General features: G+C 37.4%; 1 protein-coding gene across 4 annotated transcripts in view; it reads right to left on the bottom strand.

Moving 5' to 3' along the window:
* Positions 1 to 12450, bottom strand: part of LOC120772369 (microtubule-actin cross-linking factor 1) — a 145869-nt gene extending 133419 nt beyond the window's left edge. For 3 of the 4 annotated variants that reach the window (XM_040100955.1, XM_040100954.1, XM_040100943.1), the window contains exon 1: positions 12280 to 12450. The gene's annotated coding sequence lies outside the window, so the exon portion shown is untranslated. The remainder of the gene's footprint in view (positions 1 to 12279) is intronic. The other variant, XM_040100944.1, reaches the window with a different exon arrangement.
* Between the last annotated feature and the right edge of the window lie 6645 nt (positions 12451 to 19095).

Below are 19095 nucleotides of genomic sequence, written 5' to 3' on the forward strand. Positions count from 1 at the left end.
CTCGACTGCGTCTGCATGTCAACGTATAGAAGAGCTAAGTGGCGTCATACCACTGGCTCTTCTCCCTATGGATAGCATTAATTAAAAGATAAACCTCACTTCGAGCTACTGTTTAGGGCTCGAAAACGTCGGAGGAAATTGCCGCAGGGGTTGCAGGACCTCGCGCAAAACTCTCCATACCTATGGGTAGATTTCCGAGCATATTCCAACCAGAGGTATTTGCTATAAGTCGGTGTGTAGAGTTAAAACTCAAACGCAACTATCGCAATGAGCGTATAGCTATACTAAGCGATAGCGATCTCTTAATACGAGATAAAATCACTATTGGTGCAGGAGTGTATAGAACAACTGAAGAGTCTATCAGAACGTAACCAAGTGCACCTTATTTGGGTGCCAGGTCAAAAAGGTATAGCCGGGAATAAACTGGCTGATGAGCTTACCCGCTCTGCAGCATCCTCCAACATGGACGGTCCGGAACCTTTGAAACAGTGGGTAGGGAGAGGCATTGGCAACAACTCACAGGCATGCGCCATGCAAAGTTGCTAATGGATGGTTACAACCTCAAACGGTTTAAATATGTAATCAATCTCCCAAAAGAAAAACCCAGGCTACTTGTCGCCTTCTACACTGGCAATTGCAAGCTCAAGAAGCACTTATTTCCTAGCTTCTTGTGCAAATTGCTGGTTCTGCGACTTGGAGTATGAAACGCCAGAACACATGCTAATGGACTGCACAGCAGTCCGTAGGCGCAGGATTAAGGACCTTGGATTCAAGTTTCCAAATAGGGATCACTTCGCCTCAATAGCACCTAGCAGTATATTGGAACTCATCAATTTGCTAATCTAATCTCTCAATCAGCTTTAGTTCTGGACAATGAGGTAGATTCAGCAGCATTTCCTCGATAATCGGCTGTATAAAATTCCTGCCAAGGTAACTGAGAGAATTCCGCTAAAACGTAGGTCCCATCATCCATTATGCAGCATTCGAATTTAACAAAATTTTTCGTCAGCTTCTTAGCTCGTTTTGGTTTGTTCGTTCTTGACGTCGTTTCTATCCGGAACTTTCTGTACTTTGTACGTCGTCACCCAGCTTTCTTCTGCGTCCTGCGTACGAAAGACTCTGAGCAGCCAGCCTTCCTCGTCAATTTCCCGTCCGAAATGCTTGCGTCTTTCTTGAGAATGGTCACAATATTTTTCTTAACCAGTACCTTTCTTCTCGTCAATACAAGAAATGGTTTTAGGGTTAGCCCCTACCACTGCGGTTTCTTTTGAAAAATTTTAATAATTTTTCGCGCACATCCAATTCGCTTGCCATTTTCGCGTTAAATAAATTTTTATTGGCTCTAACGGACGCATATTTTCTTGCATTTATTTCAGAGCTACTAACAACAACAATGTTATTCGACGCATTGTGCGTTTTTTACAACAAAAAAGATAAAATGATGCGTAAAAAGGGATCAGGTCGACCTTGAAAGTCAAATGAGAAAACAGACAACTTACTGCGGCAGATAAGTTAAAGCGACCGCTTTGAAACTGCACTTTCTGTAAGGGCATACGAAGATGTAAAATGTTTACCAAGTGGATTTAATAGTCGAAACTAAACACCGACGGCTTAGAGATGTGGGTTAATTGATGACGGCCTGTCAAAAAGCCACTATTAACACAAAAAAGAAGGCTGCACGACTTTCTTGAAAAATTGGGATAAAAGTTTTTGGCAACAGATTATGGAGTCTGCCGAAAGCAAATTTAATTTCTACGCTTACAAAAGTTGATTACCGTGCGGAGTTTAGGGGGTGAGAGGTTCCAGGATAATTTTGTAGCAAAGAAAATTAAATTTCCTCAAAGTCAGATGATTTATGTGTGCTTTACATACCACTTTTTTGGGACCTCTACACCTTATTGATGGAATACCCGCAATTATGCTTATATGGATTGCCTAAATTTTCAGGATAACTCAGCGATTCTAATATTGGTGTATATTATGCTATTCAGCGCGAAATTTTGTTTTTTGTTGGCCAACAAATTTAACGATTTAGGGATTCAACGTTTGAATTGGCCTGGAAACTCACCCGCTTTAAGCCCTAACAAAGCAGTTATGGCACATAATCAAGTGGATCATGGATTATACATTGATTTTATTTTTTTTTAATAATTGGCTATTTCTTATAAACACCATTTTCGGGAAAAATTAATTTACACTATGTGGACAAAAAATTAAAATTACTCTAATATTCCAACTTTGTATACAAATTGCTCGTGATTTTATGTGGTGCGGTGATATTTGGTGGTGCGTTTTTATTGACCGCTAAATTTAAAAAGAGATGTACAAAACGTCAACCGGAAGATCGGAATTGATGATATTAAGACCAAGGTCTAGACCAGCTCAAAAACCAAGTTTTGTTAGAATGCGGAATTGTTTACATGTATTGTAAGATAATTACATATATTATTATTTTAAGGGGTCAGTAGGGTAATCTGTCCTGTTTTTTTGACATCTTTTTTCGTAGAAATTTTTATTCTACAATAGAACTTTTTTCACATATCATGAGGTATGTATATCGTGGAGTGTATACAAAAATTTTTTTTTATGATTTTATGAATGACATCTGTCGGAGAAATGGCTTGGTGAATGAGATGCGTTCTTTCACTGGCGGACACGATTTCTCATGTTTCGATCATCTGAAACACAAAAACGCAATTATTCTTAAAAAGTACGTGAATGGTTATCGTTCCTACTAGAATCATGAAAAAATGTTGATAAATAAAAAAGTAATTAACGTTTTTTTTATTAATTTTTCCCTATGTTTTTTTACATAAATTTTGTCATAACATTGTCAATTATGAATCTAGTAGGGACTATAACCAGTCTGTGCTCGACCGGAATCATGTCCGCCAATTTAAAAAAAGCTCCGAACGTCGAGCGGTATTATTATTTTTTTTTTTTTGAATTTTTGAAAAAAGATTACCCTACAGATTTTTTTTTTTGAAGTTTTGAAAAAAGATTACCCTACTGACCCCTTAAAGTAAAGTATATCCAATTGTTATTTTTGCTAAGATATCTTACATATTACTGAAATATATACTGCATAACACCAACCGGAAGTTTGAAATGCATAAAAAAATCTAACAAAGAATTTGTCACAAATTTTGTATTTCTAGTCAAATTTCGTGTGCGGAATCATTGCAAATGTTGGGAAAAGCCTTACGGTGATTCAAAAATACAAGCCTACGAGTGGTACAGAAATCGTTGAAGGCATGCATCATTCTGAACGACCTACGACCTCTTCAGCTGAAGAAAACGTTAAAAAAGTGAATGATATTCTGCTTGAAAATCGTTACACAAGTTCGACATCTTTCGCGAGTCCCTTCGAATGATTTTGGTAGATATTTTGGGTATGAAACGCGTTCTTGCTCGAATCGTCCCGATAAAGCTGAATTTTTTTCAAAAGGAGGAGGATTGTGACCGAACTTAACGCCAAAAACAAAATGAAAAGTGCTTATGAAAAGTGTTTCGAGAACTGTAAAAATTGTTGCCAAAGTGTATTACATCCGGTAGGTGATTACTCTGCAGGGGAATTTTGCGTTTTATTTGCAATTTCCGGGTACTTTTCTGTCACAAATTTAAGGAGTAAAATCAAACGGATATTTGAAAATCCTGATATTATTTATATGGGGACCATGGCAAGTTATCTCTCAATTTTATCAATATTAGGCACAAAGATGCACCATTAAGAGAAAAACACGCTCACTCAATTTTATTATACACATATACATATGTATGGTGTCAGCCGGAAGTACGAAAATCTTTCTTTGGGGTATATTAGGTCTAATTCAACGCATTTTTGTTACAAGGGAAACAGGTACGGTTCAATTCTGATTTTGCTCATTTTCGCACTGTATCATGGAAATATGTAATCTTATGTACCAAATTTGGTTGAAATTGCTCAAATAGGTGGGCGATGCTACGCCCAACATCCAAATTTGACACCTGTTCCTATAAAGCCCTCTTCTGTCATCCTGTCATTCAGTTATTGTTTTATCGCACCTTTAGTAGCTTCTAACGAAACTGTTATGTGAGGAGTGGACGTGGTTATCACCCGATTTCACCTATTTTTACGGCATCTCAAGAGGTGTCAAAATGATTTGTTCAGATTTCTGAACAGTTCTTAACGGCTACAATTGTAAATAAGACATTTTTGTAAATCTGTATAGAAACAGATATCATGTTACAAATATTTATGTTCATTATCGCCAGCACATACGAATCTAGTCTCAAATACTAATTTCTATCAACAGTGTAATTAATGTTCATTTCGGGTTTATTGATTAGAGACTGTAGTATGAAATGTTTGCAATGTAAAGGATCGCAAATGATCCTAAAACAATGAAAGATAAGAAGTAGTTGTGTATGCCATGGGTAACACTTATGTTTAAGATATGTGTACATACTGTCGGTATATACAGTAGATTATTATTAAGATATCTGTATCTGATCTGCATGTGGTGCATACATGAATTAGGATAAAAAAATCTATAAACCTGATAGCTGACCAAAGCTGAGTACTATTTTATACGTAAACTTAAACCGTTCTTACTTAACATGATTTGTCCCGTGTAAATTTGGGTGATATATACATTAAGCATGTAAGGGGCGGTGCCACGCCCACTAAATTGTGCAATAACAGGTACCTCGAGTTATTGTTATTAATTAAACCAAATTACAGTTTTGTATCTTAATTCTGAGCTTAATTATGGCAATTTACGGGTTTTCGATTAATGGCGTTTTGTGGCCCGATTACGCCAAGTTTCACTAAGATATCTAAATTTTAACTCAAGTTACTAGTTGCAGACACGGACGAGCAGGCAGACAGTCACTCGGACTTCAACTCGTCTCATTATCCTGATAATTTAGACATTTGTATGTACATATATAACCCCATATCTAATTCAAATATTTTTAGATGACACAAACAACCGTCAGGTGAACAAAACTATTATATCTCTGTAGAAATATGTTGCATAAGAATAAAAAATTAACAAATACTAGCAAAAAATGCAGCAATGACTGTTAAACGATTTTAAATCAATTTTTGTATCAATAAAAAAAACATAGTAGGGCAATTCAGAATCTTGTGCATCTGAGTTGGCATAATTATGCAATTGCAAATATTTACTATCAACAATGAACGTCTTTTATGTGGTTTCTGTGCAACCCTTGCAAATACCATTAATTCACAGCCGATCGGTGAAGAAAAACATTGTTTTTTCGCACAAATTGGAAAATATGCCGAAAAAAAGTTTTACGGAAAAATTAACTAATGCTTTATTTAATGAAGCTGCTGAAGAAATTATGGAGAATGAAGGTAGGAAATATTTTATCCAGTATACTCTGGATTTCTTTCGCTCCACTTTTTATTCGGCTTTTCGTGTTTTAGCCTTATTTTATTCAAACTGGTTTGCTACATTTCTTCTCTTTGTTTACGATGTTTTTATTTTTGACAGCAGCTGATAATTTGTAAACCAGTGTTGCAAATAATACAATGGCGTTTTAGTTTTGCTTATTTGCAATTGTGTAGCAGGAGCTTAGCTATACATTTTGTTAGTGTAAAACCAAAAATATGCTCGCTAATTTGCAATTGCAAAGATGCAAGACCATTGGCACCAGATTCTGAATTGCCCTAGTATAACAAACAATTACTCTACAAACCACATTTTAATTGATAATTTGGGAATAACTTATAAAATTATATTTTACTCTTAGAAATCATTTAGCGCATATTAAGAATACTTCTAACGTAATATAAGCTAATTCCCCTTAACATATTTATTAATTAATAATATTCCTATTTTTGTACTCTTGCAATCAGTTGCTAAAGAATATTATAGTTTTGTTCACCTAACAGTTGTACGTATCACCTAAACCTAATCGAGATAGTATGACAAGGCTTTATAGGGCCCGGGATAAAAATTGGACGATAGGCTTGGTACCGTGGCGGATAATAACCACAACAGCACAATTTTAAATTCCACTTGATTCGTTCAGTTTCCAGTACACAAATCAAGAAGCAATTAATATAATGTGATTAAACTTTGCCTAAATATATCTTTCAAGTCAAATTTAAACGGTTCAAGACCCTAGGTGCAGAATATGTGGGTCCCAGTACTTATAGTTGACTTTTGATTGAAAATATCGGTAATTGTGTGAGATATGCAATGGAAATTCAGACAGAATCCTTTTCCTGCGGCTTATTTTGTATAATGACTGTATACAAATTTTGGTTTTTCTAACAAATGTTATGCCGAATATATACATACGTAGGTCAGTGTATAAGATATACAGTTGTGTTCATGAAAATAGTAGTGTAACAGCTTCTTATATTTAAAGATCTTTTCTAACATTATCTGACTTGCCAAGCCAACAAGAGTGATTATTTTGGAATTGGATTGATTTAAATTATAAGAATGTAAAAATTCTGTAACATTTGCTTCTACTGCCTTTCTATGTTCATTTTTATATTTTCTAAAAAAAAGCAAGTTGTTCATTAAAATAGTAGTGCTTGTCGTTAGGGGTCAATAAATGATTAGATAATTGTGATAAACAAATGTATTTAAGTGATTTACAAATTTTCTGGTGAAATTTTTTAGAAAAGCCATTTCTTTCATTTTTAGTAGGTAGAGAAAGAAATTGTTCTATTGAGAAATGAGAATTCATAATAAAGGAAGAAACAACACAGAACCCAGAAGGAATCAAAGCTATAGTAAAATACAGCTCCATAATGATATACAATGCGGTAAAATTTAACGATAAAGCAGAAAATCATGAAGAACAAGTAAGGAAGGGCTAAGTTCGGGTGTCACCGAACATTTTATACTCTCGCATGGTAAAGTGATAATCGAGATTTCATAATACGTCATTTACATATTTTTCAAATAGCGTATTTTTGTAAAGTTTTATTCCGCTATCATCATTGGTTCCTAATGTTTACTGTTTATTATACAGAGAAGGCATCAGATGGAATTCAAAATAGCTTTATATTGGAAGAAGGCGTGGTTGCGAACCGATTTCACCCATATTTCGTACATGTCATCAGGGTGTTAAGAAAATATTATATACCGAATTTCATTGAAATCGGTCTAGTAGCTCCTGAGATATGGTTCTTGGTCCATAAGTGGGCGGCGCCACGCCCATTTTCAATTTTTAAAAAGCCTGGGTGCAGCTTCCTTCTGCCACTTCTTCCGTAAAATTTAGTGTTTCTGACGTTTTTTGTTAGTCGGTTATCGCACTTTTAGTGATTTTGAACATAACCTTTGTATGGGAGGTGGGCGTGGTTATTATCCAATTTCTTCCATTTTTGAACTGTACATGGAAATGCCTGAAGGAAACGACTCTGTAGACTTTGGTTGACATAGCTATAGTAGTTTCCGAGATATGTACAAAAAACTTAGTAGGGGGCGGGGCCACGCCCACTTTTCCAAAACAATTGCGTCCAAATATGCCCCTCCCTAATGCGATCCTTTGTGCCAAATTTCACTTTAATATCTTTAATTATGGCTTAGTTATGACACTTTATAGGTTTTCGGTTTCCGCCATTTTGTGGGCGTGGCAGTGGGCCGATTTTGCCCATCTTCGAACTTAACCTTCTTATGGAGCCAAGGAATACGTGTACCAAGTTTCATCATGATATCTCAATTTTTACTCAAGTTACAGCTTGCACGGACGGACGGACAGACGGACGGACGGACGGACAGACGGACGGTCAGACGGACGGACAGACGGACGGACAGACAGACATTCGGATTTCGACTCTACTCGTCGCCCTGATCACTTTGGTATATATAACCCTATATCTGACTCTTTTAGTTTTAGGACTTACAAACAACCGTTATGTGAACAAAACTATAATACTCTCGTTAGCAACATTGTTGCGAGAGTATAAAAATGTACAAAAATCAATTTTATAGACAGATTATACGATAATTAAAATCAAGTACTAACCATGCACAAAAATTATAAAAAAAATTTAATAGTCGTTTACTACACTTAGAAAACGTTGGAGACTATTTGAAAGCAATTTGAAAATAAAAACTTTTCCGAAAGTAACTAATGAAAACAAAATTGTTTAGTTTTGGTGGAGCCGGGTCTAGAAAGAATGTCCGTCCACTACCAAACACATAAGATAATTCCAGGCACGCTACCAAAATTTTTAAACATGGTGGTCTGAGCATTATAGTATGCACTTGATTTTCGTACTATGGTGTTAGAGCTAAATATTTGATATATAGCATTATAAACTAAGCTTGGTATGTAAAACTGTCGAAGGAGGTTATGTTATCATTTGTCAGCTAGGAAAACCCAAAACATACGGCCAAACTACCTAAAGAGCGGTTTGCATCAGAAAGGATCAACGTATTGTCCCGCCCATAGAAAACACCAGACCTGAATTGAAACAAATTTTTTTTTGGGAAATCGTAAACTAGTTGTAGCAACAACAAATCCATCAAATTGAACAGAATTTTTGGCTAACGTCAAGGAGGCATGTGGACGAATCCTAATGAGACGAGGTCAGGATCTAATATTCCGTATGCAACGTCGGTGTATGGAAGTAATAAAAAATAAAGGCTTTAGAATCAAATCATATAACATTTAAATTTTCATCGGGATTTTTTTCTATTTTTCCTTTAACAAAATGGGCACTACTATTTTCATGAACAAGAACATTTCTTAATTTTCTTTTTGAATAATTCTTGTTAGTAAAATATACAAATATATTATATCCTGGAGGGAGTATATTTTTCGATGTCTTGCAGTAGCGTTGTGTGACTGACTGTGTCAAAGTCTTTTGACAAGTCCAACGCTACGAGGATCGTTCATATACCGGGTGGTTTCTGGTTAAGACCACGAACTAACTGGGTGGTACTATGCACTTTTCGGAAGCCCTGCAAGTAGTTGCTAGACTCAGGTGATGATATTTATCAGACCACCGCTAGCAATGGTAATATCGAGCGAGCTATTACAGGTGCCCATAATTCTGGTGGAGGCTTCGTCATTCATTGAGCAGAATGTCGACAGATCAGAATGGGAGTAGTGTTGCCGATTTGAACTCCTATCGCCTGATTAGATCTTAAGAGAGCTTCATCCAATGTATGTGTATTACCTTAATATTTTCAGGAATACATTAAAACCCTGTGTGGAAAAACGGAGTTTGGATCACTGTTGGATGTTTTAACAGGACAATGATCTTAAACACACAGAGGAAATTCTTAAAGAATGGATGCTTTATCAGGTACACAAGCAATTTAATCACCCTCACAAACCCTGCACCTCAACCCCATCGAGCATTTATGGGAGAAGAAGAATTACCAAAAATTTTACCCCGAAGTAACAGAAAATCTTCTCAATTCAATGCATAAATAAAATACAATTCATAAATAGAGCAAATGGAAAGCATACAAAAGACTAAAAATATGTTTCCATCACTTATTGTTCTTTTGTACCCTTTCTTCTGAAGCCAGAAATATGAAGTATTTTGAGATTTTTGTTAAGAACTTTCGTTGTTATAAGAATTTTGTTTTTGTTTTTAAAGAAAATTAAATACCATTTTAAAGAGATATAAATTCTTATATTATATCACTGAACAAAGGCTAAAAAGAACAAGCAAAGTAATAACCTTGCCCGACGGCAGAGTTAATCCGGATTAACTGGGCACTAACGGATCTAACCTTTCCACACAGACAGACGACGCCTTAGATAACATTGTTACCATACTCAAGAAATATATGCGTCAAATGTATACACCTAACAACCTAATAAGGAGCGGATGGCATCTTTCTAGCCCTTTTGCAGCAAGGTATGTAAGTTCTCTTGCCACACCTGTTGGGGCTGTTGAGAGATAGCCCGGCGATGTCGTATATCCCAGAGCCATTGAGAATTGCGAAAGTAATCTTCATCCCCAAGGTAGGTAGGAGAGACTTCTCGTTAGCCAAATCATTCCGGCCTATTAGTCTCACATCTTTTATGCTTAAAGGGATGGAAAAGGATCGGAAGCGCTGAAAATCGCGCCCTTACATGCGAGAAAGCACGCGTACAGAGCAGGCAGATACACCAACACTGCTCTGTACCAACTCCCATCTGAACTGCAGGATTCGCTGGATAACCGCGATGTTAGGATTTGTGCCTACCTTGACATTGAGGGTGCTTTTGATAATACGTCTCACGCTAGCGTGATCAAGGCACTAGAGAAAAGGAACGTAACGGCTCCAGTATGTAGATGGATAGAAGCCTTACTGCGTACTAGGGTAGCGGAAACAACTGTGAAGGGAAGCAAGATTCGTCTTGGTAACACAAGGGCCTGCCCACAGGGTGGAGTACTATCACCTCTTCTAATGAGCCTGTTAGTAGATAAGCTCCTTGAATTACTTACTAGCAATGGAATCCGTTGTCAGGGGTACGCAGACGGCATTGTCATAATGGCGCATTTGAGAACACTCTCTGTGACATTGTTTAAAAGGGGCTTAAGTCCAGCAAAGGTTTGGTGTAACACGGTAGGGCTCAATATCAACCCGGCGAAAACTACCGTGATCCCTTTTACTAAGCGAAGATCTCTTCCGGGCTTCATGCCATTAACCATTGGAGGTAGGGAGGTAGAGATGTCGGAAGAGGTAAAATTTCTTGGCCTCACATTAGACTCATCCTTACGGTGGAGTAGGCATTTGGACTTAACGCTGTCCAAAGCCATCAAGGCACTCATGATATGCAGACGCCTGGCCGGCAAATCCTGGGGATGCAAGCCAGGTGTCATTAAATGGCCGCCAAGGCAACGCAGTCTTCGGTAGGCCTTAGACTAACTATCAAAGCTGCAAAGGCTTGCCTGTGTCTGTGCTTCAGGGACAATGCGCACATGCCCCACTGCGGCGCTTGAAGTCATACTGGAGCTCTCACCGCTACATCCAGTGATTAAACAGGTAGCGAAACATACCATGCTGCTAATTTAAGCAGAGAGTTTCGGCAAAGAGAAGCTAATGTCATCTCAACAGATGAAGGCACTAGCGGAAAGAACACCACTAGCCCTACTCGCAAGAGACGGCGTTACAAAGAGGATTTATTTCATAAAGAACTTTAGAGTTACTCTAGGCAATAAGACAGAGTGGAATGACCCCACGCTTGATATACTCAAAAACACCGGAATGCATAGGAGCAGGCCAGTGGCGTAGCTAGCGATCTCAGCATATGAGATCAAATCGCTTTTAGTAGAGGAATGCATAGAAAGCCTGAACCGCTATTCTTTGTGCAACCGGGTGCACCTAATCTGGGTGCCGGACATAAAGGGATAGCAGGAAATGAGATGGCTGACGAACTAGCCCGCTCTGCGTCGACGTCCAAGATGATGGGCCAGAACCCTTAATCGCGGTGGGGTCCCACACTCTTAAGGAGCTATTCCGCACGGAGGAGAGAGCGGGAAGAGATCAGCACTGGCAGCAGGCAGCAGGAAATCGCCTCGCCAAGCTGCTTCTAGGAGGGTACAACCTCTCTAGGTTTAGAGAACTAATTAACCTCCCCCGTGATAAATTCATCCTGCCCGCCGCGCTTTACACAATAGACCCTAAGTCACGGTGCAATACTTCATTAACAATATCTATCTATCTATCTATCTATCTATCTACCTATCTGTACAACCCATTTTAACACCGAAGTCGGGGGATGCTATTCTAAATCCTCTCCTAACTATCTTTTAGACACAAGCTCGCTTTAAAATTCCACTTAAAAGTGAATACGACCAACCGGCCTACATTGAACGAAAGAAACATAAAACTACAAGTATTTTAGCCCCGCAACTACCTTTTTATGAAAAATTACGCACCATCCCTAATTTAATCCGAATATCTACATTATATCCTTGAGATAATTTTTAACTTTTTGTATAAATTTATTGACATCACTTAAAAACATAAATTAAATACGTTATAAGGTTAAAGAACGTTGTAGCAAAAATATCAGCACTGTAATAAACAAACCAAAGGAATTCCGTCCTAAAATGTATACTTCATTCATATACTTGACTTAGATACATGGGTTGGATAATGAAATGCATATGCCGGTCAGTAAGAATTTACACTAAATTTGCCCAATCAGCGCATAATGAAAGTAATCCGAAATTTTTTTACATATTTCTTAAAAGGTGTTGCAAATTAACTATTAGCTTCTCTAATCACATTTTTCCATGTTTTTTAATACTTATATGTGACGTTCAAATTTAACCAAACCTCTTTTAAAATATCTTACCAATATTCATTGGGATATTGCAAATTACGAACGATTTTAAATTAAGCACTGGTATCTAAGCGTGAAACACAAATTTTGAGTTTTCATTATTCACTGGTATACATTCGAAATTTCACTTCTCCGGTACCTTAATACTTAGCAAAATGTTTGGTACTACGATAAGAAACGAAATGTTCCAATTGAAGTAATTCATTTATATCGATGTTGTTTTTAACAACAAAAAGCAGTGTTGCCGCTATCCAGCAACGCCTTTGAATGTACATATGTACATCCCTTAAACTAATGAAAGAAACTAATAATGCCCTGTATACACTTTTCCGAAAATAGAAATTAAACAAGACCACTTCTTTGAACATTTTTCGTGCGCTTATATTACTTTTATAAGCAATTTTGAGCCTATCAGCCCTGTTCTCATGCCCTCACAAAAGTCACCAACCTCACTACAGTGATGTTTCTCACTATAGTGAGGGTTACCTTATTCTGGCGAAAATTCAAAAGCTCAAATGCTCACTATTATCACAAATATCTGTGACGTGTGAAAGCAGCCATCATAATACAAAACATCTGTGTTTGTTTAGTTTTAAATCAATATTTTACATTTTTAAAAAAATTGAGAAATGGAGGAACTATTATTTGTATATGCGGCAATTGTTGAGGAGGAGGAATCGGGCGGTAGGAGGAAAGTGTTAAAGGGTTTGCGAGAAAAAAGCGATCCTTTTAGTATGCAGGACACAACATTTATTAATACATTTCGATTCCCAAAATCGCTATGTAAATTACTTATAAGTGATGCCGCATGATGTACAGAAGTAAAATATACCTTTTGATCTGCGTTTCCTGGCGTGTTTGTATTTTTACGGGCATGACTCTTACCAAAAATGCGTTGATAATAGTTATATGCTCTCTATGAGCCAGCCTTCTGTGTCTAGAACTCTGCACTTTATTTCGAAATTAATTGTGGATGTTAAGGGCAGTGAAATTTATTTCCCTTCAAGCGCGCAAGATGTTTCAGATACAAAGAAGAGGTAAGATAAAAAAATAAAAATAAATATATAAATCTTTTCTTAAAGATTTTACACGAAATTTGGGATCAAGGGCACAATCGGCGCAATCGATTGTACCCATATTGGGATTGTTTCACCCTCAAGAACAGACGCCACTACTCCTCTTTCACTTTTCATGAACCGGAAAGGATTTTACAGCCTTAATGTAGAAGCAGTACGTAATGTTCTATATTATACAAACTATTTGCCAATCTTTCTATTAATACATATGTATATATTTGCATTTTTGGCAGGTTTGTGATCATCGACTTCTGTTCACCGCTGTCAACGCGGTATTTCCCGGGTTTTGCCATGATTCTGGTATTTGGACCACATCCCCAACACGTATGCACCTCACAAATACCTATAACACGCAAAGTGATTCGTGGTTGTTAGGTGACCAAGGATATCCATTGGAGCCGTGGCTGTTAACGCCAGTCAAATGCAAGGGAAGTGCGTTAAATAAGTTGCACGCCAAAGCACGTAATACCATTGAGAGAGCCTTTGGTGTTTTGAAGTCACGATTCCGGTGCCTCTCAAAACACCGCATTCTTCATTACAGACCTGGAAAAGCGTCGTTGATTATTTACGCGTGTACAATTCTTCACAACATTTTACTGAAGCATGGTGTGGCTGCAGACCTTGGCTTCGAAGAAGTTTTAGAAGAATCACAAGACACCGAAATTGTTTTCGAAAATCCCAATTTTAGGGAGGGTGCTAGAGTAAGAGAACGTTACATCATGTCTTTATAATATACATACATATATTTCCAGTGGCGTTATGTACTATAAATATATATATACATATATATAAATATATATATACATATATATAAATATATATATATGTATATATATACATATATGTAAGTTACTTACTGTCTCTGTACATTTTACTTCCTCTAAGAATGAATAAAAAAGACATCTATATACTTATGTTTAAATAATTCATTTAATTTTATTTTATTTATTAAATAATTCATTTTATTTAATTTAACATTACAGGCAACCACTTAGCAGACCTCGCTGCGAAAAATGTAGCCAGGACTCCTGCCTTAACATACTACGTCTCATCCAAGCAAGACATTCTTAACCTTATTAAGCACAAAAGGCATCAAAAACACGCAAGCGAATGGAAAACATTTAAACATCACTACGCGGTCATAAACCCAGCCAGAAATCGTATAATCTACTCGTCAACAGTTCCAACTAGCGCAATGAAGACATATACTCGATTAAGGATTGGACACACTATCATAACACACGCCCACTTACTATCGGGTAAAAGCCCATCCATTTGCCCCCTTTGCGATGACACCGCTACTATCAAACACTTACTCACACTCTGGCAACATTGATCTCATGAAACTACTAAGTGAACCTTCAGAAAAAAACGTGATGATTGTATATAGATTCTTAGAAACCAACGATTTGTTAAAATATATTTAAGCAACTTACATCTTTACTAACCCTTAGCAATTAGAATTTTTCACCTAGTTATAATTACAAGACGGCTGAAGGCCTCGTAGCCAGTGCTGCGTTTATGTATTTATATAATAAAACTATTTTTGTTATATGAATAATTTTAAATAAATAAATAAAAATAAATATTTAATTTAATTTTTTTTATTTTTTTACATTTTTATTTAATTTTTTTTATTTTTTTAGATTTTTATTATTACTTATCTAAGGTGATGGTGAGGAAGAAAAATGAGGTGATGGCGAGGAAGAAAAATTTAAAGTCAGAGCAGGAAAAGCTGGAGCAGGAGATGTGACTGCTGGCGAGGATGCTGGAGCAGCCGATGCGACTATTGTTGTTGGCGCTGGAGCAGGCGATGTGACTGTTGGTGTTAGCGCTGGATCAGGCGATGTGACTGTTGGTGTTGGCGCTGGAGCAGGCGATGTGACTGTATTTAAATACAACGCCAAAACCTGTAAGTATAAAACGGACCAATTATTGCCTCATATATAGTCCGACAAATATTAAATTAAAATATTACTTGGTGACCCAAAGTCGTAACACCCGGCAATCCATCCACCGCTGCTGCTCCAAAAGTTGAAATTGCTTGCTCCTCGAATTTGCTCATTCCATTTATCGGAGGGCCTCCACCAGTCGCTTGCGCATGTGCCTTCAGTTTGCGCGCTCGCGATCGCAACTGATGTTTACAATGCATCAATGACTATGGAAACATATTTTAATAATGTGAAACATACACAAGCATTTATGAACTTACCTACCTCCACTTGGCTGCCGACCGAGTTGGACCTCTTAAGGCATTTAAATTATCTGCTAACTCCGACCAAAGTATTTGCAGCCCTTGAGGGTTGGTTGGAGTTAGCTTCCCACGTTGCACCTCAGGATGCTGCTTGCAAAACATTATGTAATGTTGCAGCTGCTCCTGAGTTGTCCTTTCCGTTTTTATACGCCTAGGAATATATGAAATTATTGTATATACATATATATATTTAAAATTTGCAAAATTACTTACATATGCTGATTATCCATTGTTGTGTATTTTTTTGTTTGCTTATTTTTCTTAAAACAGCTGTTTGACAGCTAAAAGCTTTTTACCTCACATGGTGACTTTTTTAAGCTTTTTTCTTATGAGGTTTGAGCAAGAATAGCCTCACAAAATATGACTCACAAGAAATCTCTCAAATTTTTCCTCTCAACTCAGTTGAGAGGTTTTTTCAGAATAGGGCTGTATATGTACATATATATCAAGAATTATAGTATCATTCTTGTATATATCTATAATGAATCCACGTGGCAAGTTTGGTATACTGCGAATACTGCGTACCCGATCATCATGAAACTTTGTACATATACTCTTGAAGGTATTAGAAGTATAGGGTACATTATATTAAAAAAAAAATTTACGAAAGATAAAAAACTGTTTGTCGTCAAATTTAGCTACTTCAACGCCATCTAGCATTACAATAATGAAGTTTCAATTCTGAATACTGTAACACCGTCCCAATGTAGTACCGACGGTGACGACAATGTCTAATTCAATTGAATAAAGTTTCAACTGTTTCTAATTTTTCTATATTTATTGTTATTTTTTAATGTCGTTTCATGCAGTATAAAGCTATTAAAATTTTTGAGGTAATCCGTAATTTTTGTGGTTACCTATCACTTTATTATTTTAGATCTTACTCGCTGATGTTAATTCTTACTCTGCTTTTTTTGAAAATGCTTCGGAAGCGGAAATCTGGTCTATCCAAAAATTCATCGCGGGCCCTTGCCGCAAAAGATGCACGAAATCAAGAATTTTCGGCTCACGCAGAGCTGAGAAGACAACAACAAGCACAGCGACAAAGAGTTTTGAGAGCAGCTGAAACGCCTCTTCAGGCACGAGTTCGTTTAGAAAGACAAGCTGCACTGCATTGTCTGCGAAACACCAAAACTAAATGTTATTGCTTGGATGAGATCAACAATTTTTAAAATTCTGGGCATTAGATACACTTGAACAGGCTACATAAATTGTACTCCTGCTACCTGTAATGTTTGTCCTTGTGTTTATATTAACAGCAAAGCTAAGCTTGACGGGAAACTGAACCCTTTTAAATTGGAACGGAAGGTCAGTGGGAATAATTGGTATCCGAGGTATTGTAACACTATTTCCCTTACCGACACCTGTTAAAATAGTAGCACCAAGTATGTTCTGTCCCAATTTCGTTATCCAAAGCTTTGTTCCTTTGCATAGCCTAGGAGCATCTAGATTTCGCATAAGCGTTATTGGTACATTTAACTTCAATTTAAGTTTATGTGACGGTACACCCGAAAGTTCAAGTGAATTTAAAAACTCCACAGGATATGAAGTACTTAGTTTCGTATCTATAATTGTATCCATTGACAAATATTACTTCATTTCTCCTTGAACCTCTTTTAAAATGTCAATGTTGATCATATTAACAATTTAATTTCTTGGTGCTAATATTGCTCTTGCACACAATCACTGATCACTACACAAATTTTGTTGCAATTCCGGAAAAACATTAGCAATGAGATCCACATCACTTTCTACTAAATTACAAAATTCTATTGACAGTAGTATGTAGCCTTCAGCGTCAACATCTAAACAACCATGACCAGTTTTCAACAACATTTCTGCGTAAAGTCATGAATACAGGTCATTATGAAGATGCACTCTCATATGTATTCGTTTTCATAAATTTATTACTCATCCAGGAAATAAAAAAAAACGAAAACGTTGATTTGGTGAATGTTTAAAGTTCGCGCTTTGTATATGTACAATGGCTAACAAACTTAAGGAGAGTGACACTGATGAGGAAATTGATTTAGCAGAAGTTCTATCAGATACTGATTCAATTGTGGGCGCCCAATTATGGATGACCAAAATATTCAGATTCATATTCATCATTCATATTCATAGAAATAATAAACCATTTGTATATGAAATATATGAAATTAATGAAATAAAATAAAATGTATGTTTAATTTTTAGCGATTTCTTGTAGAGTTAAACTTATTACATATTTTGAGATAAATCAAAATGAGACAAAATCTAAGATATTCTACAACTCTTTGAAAGCAAAGACTTTTTAGATTTCCGAATGCGATGTTAAAATAGCTTCATACCTCGATTTAGAATATTTAGATATACTCATACATATATACCATATAGTCATAAGAAAATTATAGTTTTAACACAGAAAGGAGCAGACTTCGCCCTGGCTGCAGTTTATGTCCAGGGAGAGACATTCACAGCACGCCCAGAGGCTGTGTGTGTGATATCAATATCATCGGCATACGCCAGCAGCTGTACACTCTTATAAAAAATTGTACCTGCTCGATTAAGTTCTGCTGCTCGAACTATTTTCAGTTCAGTCAGTTTACACAGTCGTATTAGTTTTGCGGGGATACCAAATTCAGACATCGCGGCATAGAGGCAGCTCCTTTTCGTGCTGTCGAAAGCAGCTTTGAAATCAACGAAGAGGTGGTGTGTGTCGATTCTCATTTCACGGGTCTTTTCCAAGATTTGGCGCATGGTGAATATCTGGTCGGTTGTTGATTTGCCAGGTCTAAAGCCAGGAGGATGGAGTCATGTGTAGAAGTTCACGCAAGTGAGGAAAGTTCTCTGATCGCCATTCACGTGGGAGTGGCCAGAAACGATTCTTTTACACATGGCTCAAGCAGCTCACTACTTCCGGTCTTTGACCAAGTATCCTCTGGGTAGCCTAAGAACATCCGTTCAAAGGCGAGCTAAAGTGAGAAGGCGAAACATTCCCTACAAGGGTTGTGCGCTGGGTTTGGGACCCGCCACGTAAAAACACCCCCAGTGAAGAGCTACAACCAGCCTCGGATGAGAGACCCCTTTTGATGACGACCATGGCAAACGAAATAAGGACTACGAATTGAGGGCATGCACCTGGAATGTCCGGTCCCTTAATTGGGAAGGTGCCGCTGCCCAGCTGGTTGATGTCCTCGTAAAGACAAAGGCTGACATCACCGCCGTCCAAGAAATGCGATGGACGGGACAAGGACAGAGACGAGTAGGTCCTGTGACATTTACTACAGTGGCCATATAAAGGAGCGCAAGTTTGGTGTAGGATTCGTGGTGGGAGAGAGACTCCGTCGCCGAGTACTATCATTCACTGCGGTGAATGAACGTCTAGCCACAATCCGCATCAAAGCGAGGTTCTTCAACATATCGCTGATTTGCGCCCACGCCCCGACGGAAGAGAAGGACGATGTGACCAAAGATGCCTTCTATGAGCGCTTGGAGCGCGCTTATGAGAGCTGCCCC

This window comes from Bactrocera tryoni, chromosome 3, assembly GCF_016617805.1.
Source record: "Bactrocera tryoni isolate S06 chromosome 3, CSIRO_BtryS06_freeze2, whole genome shotgun sequence".
Lineage (NCBI taxonomy): Eukaryota > Metazoa > Arthropoda > Insecta > Diptera > Tephritidae > Bactrocera > Bactrocera tryoni.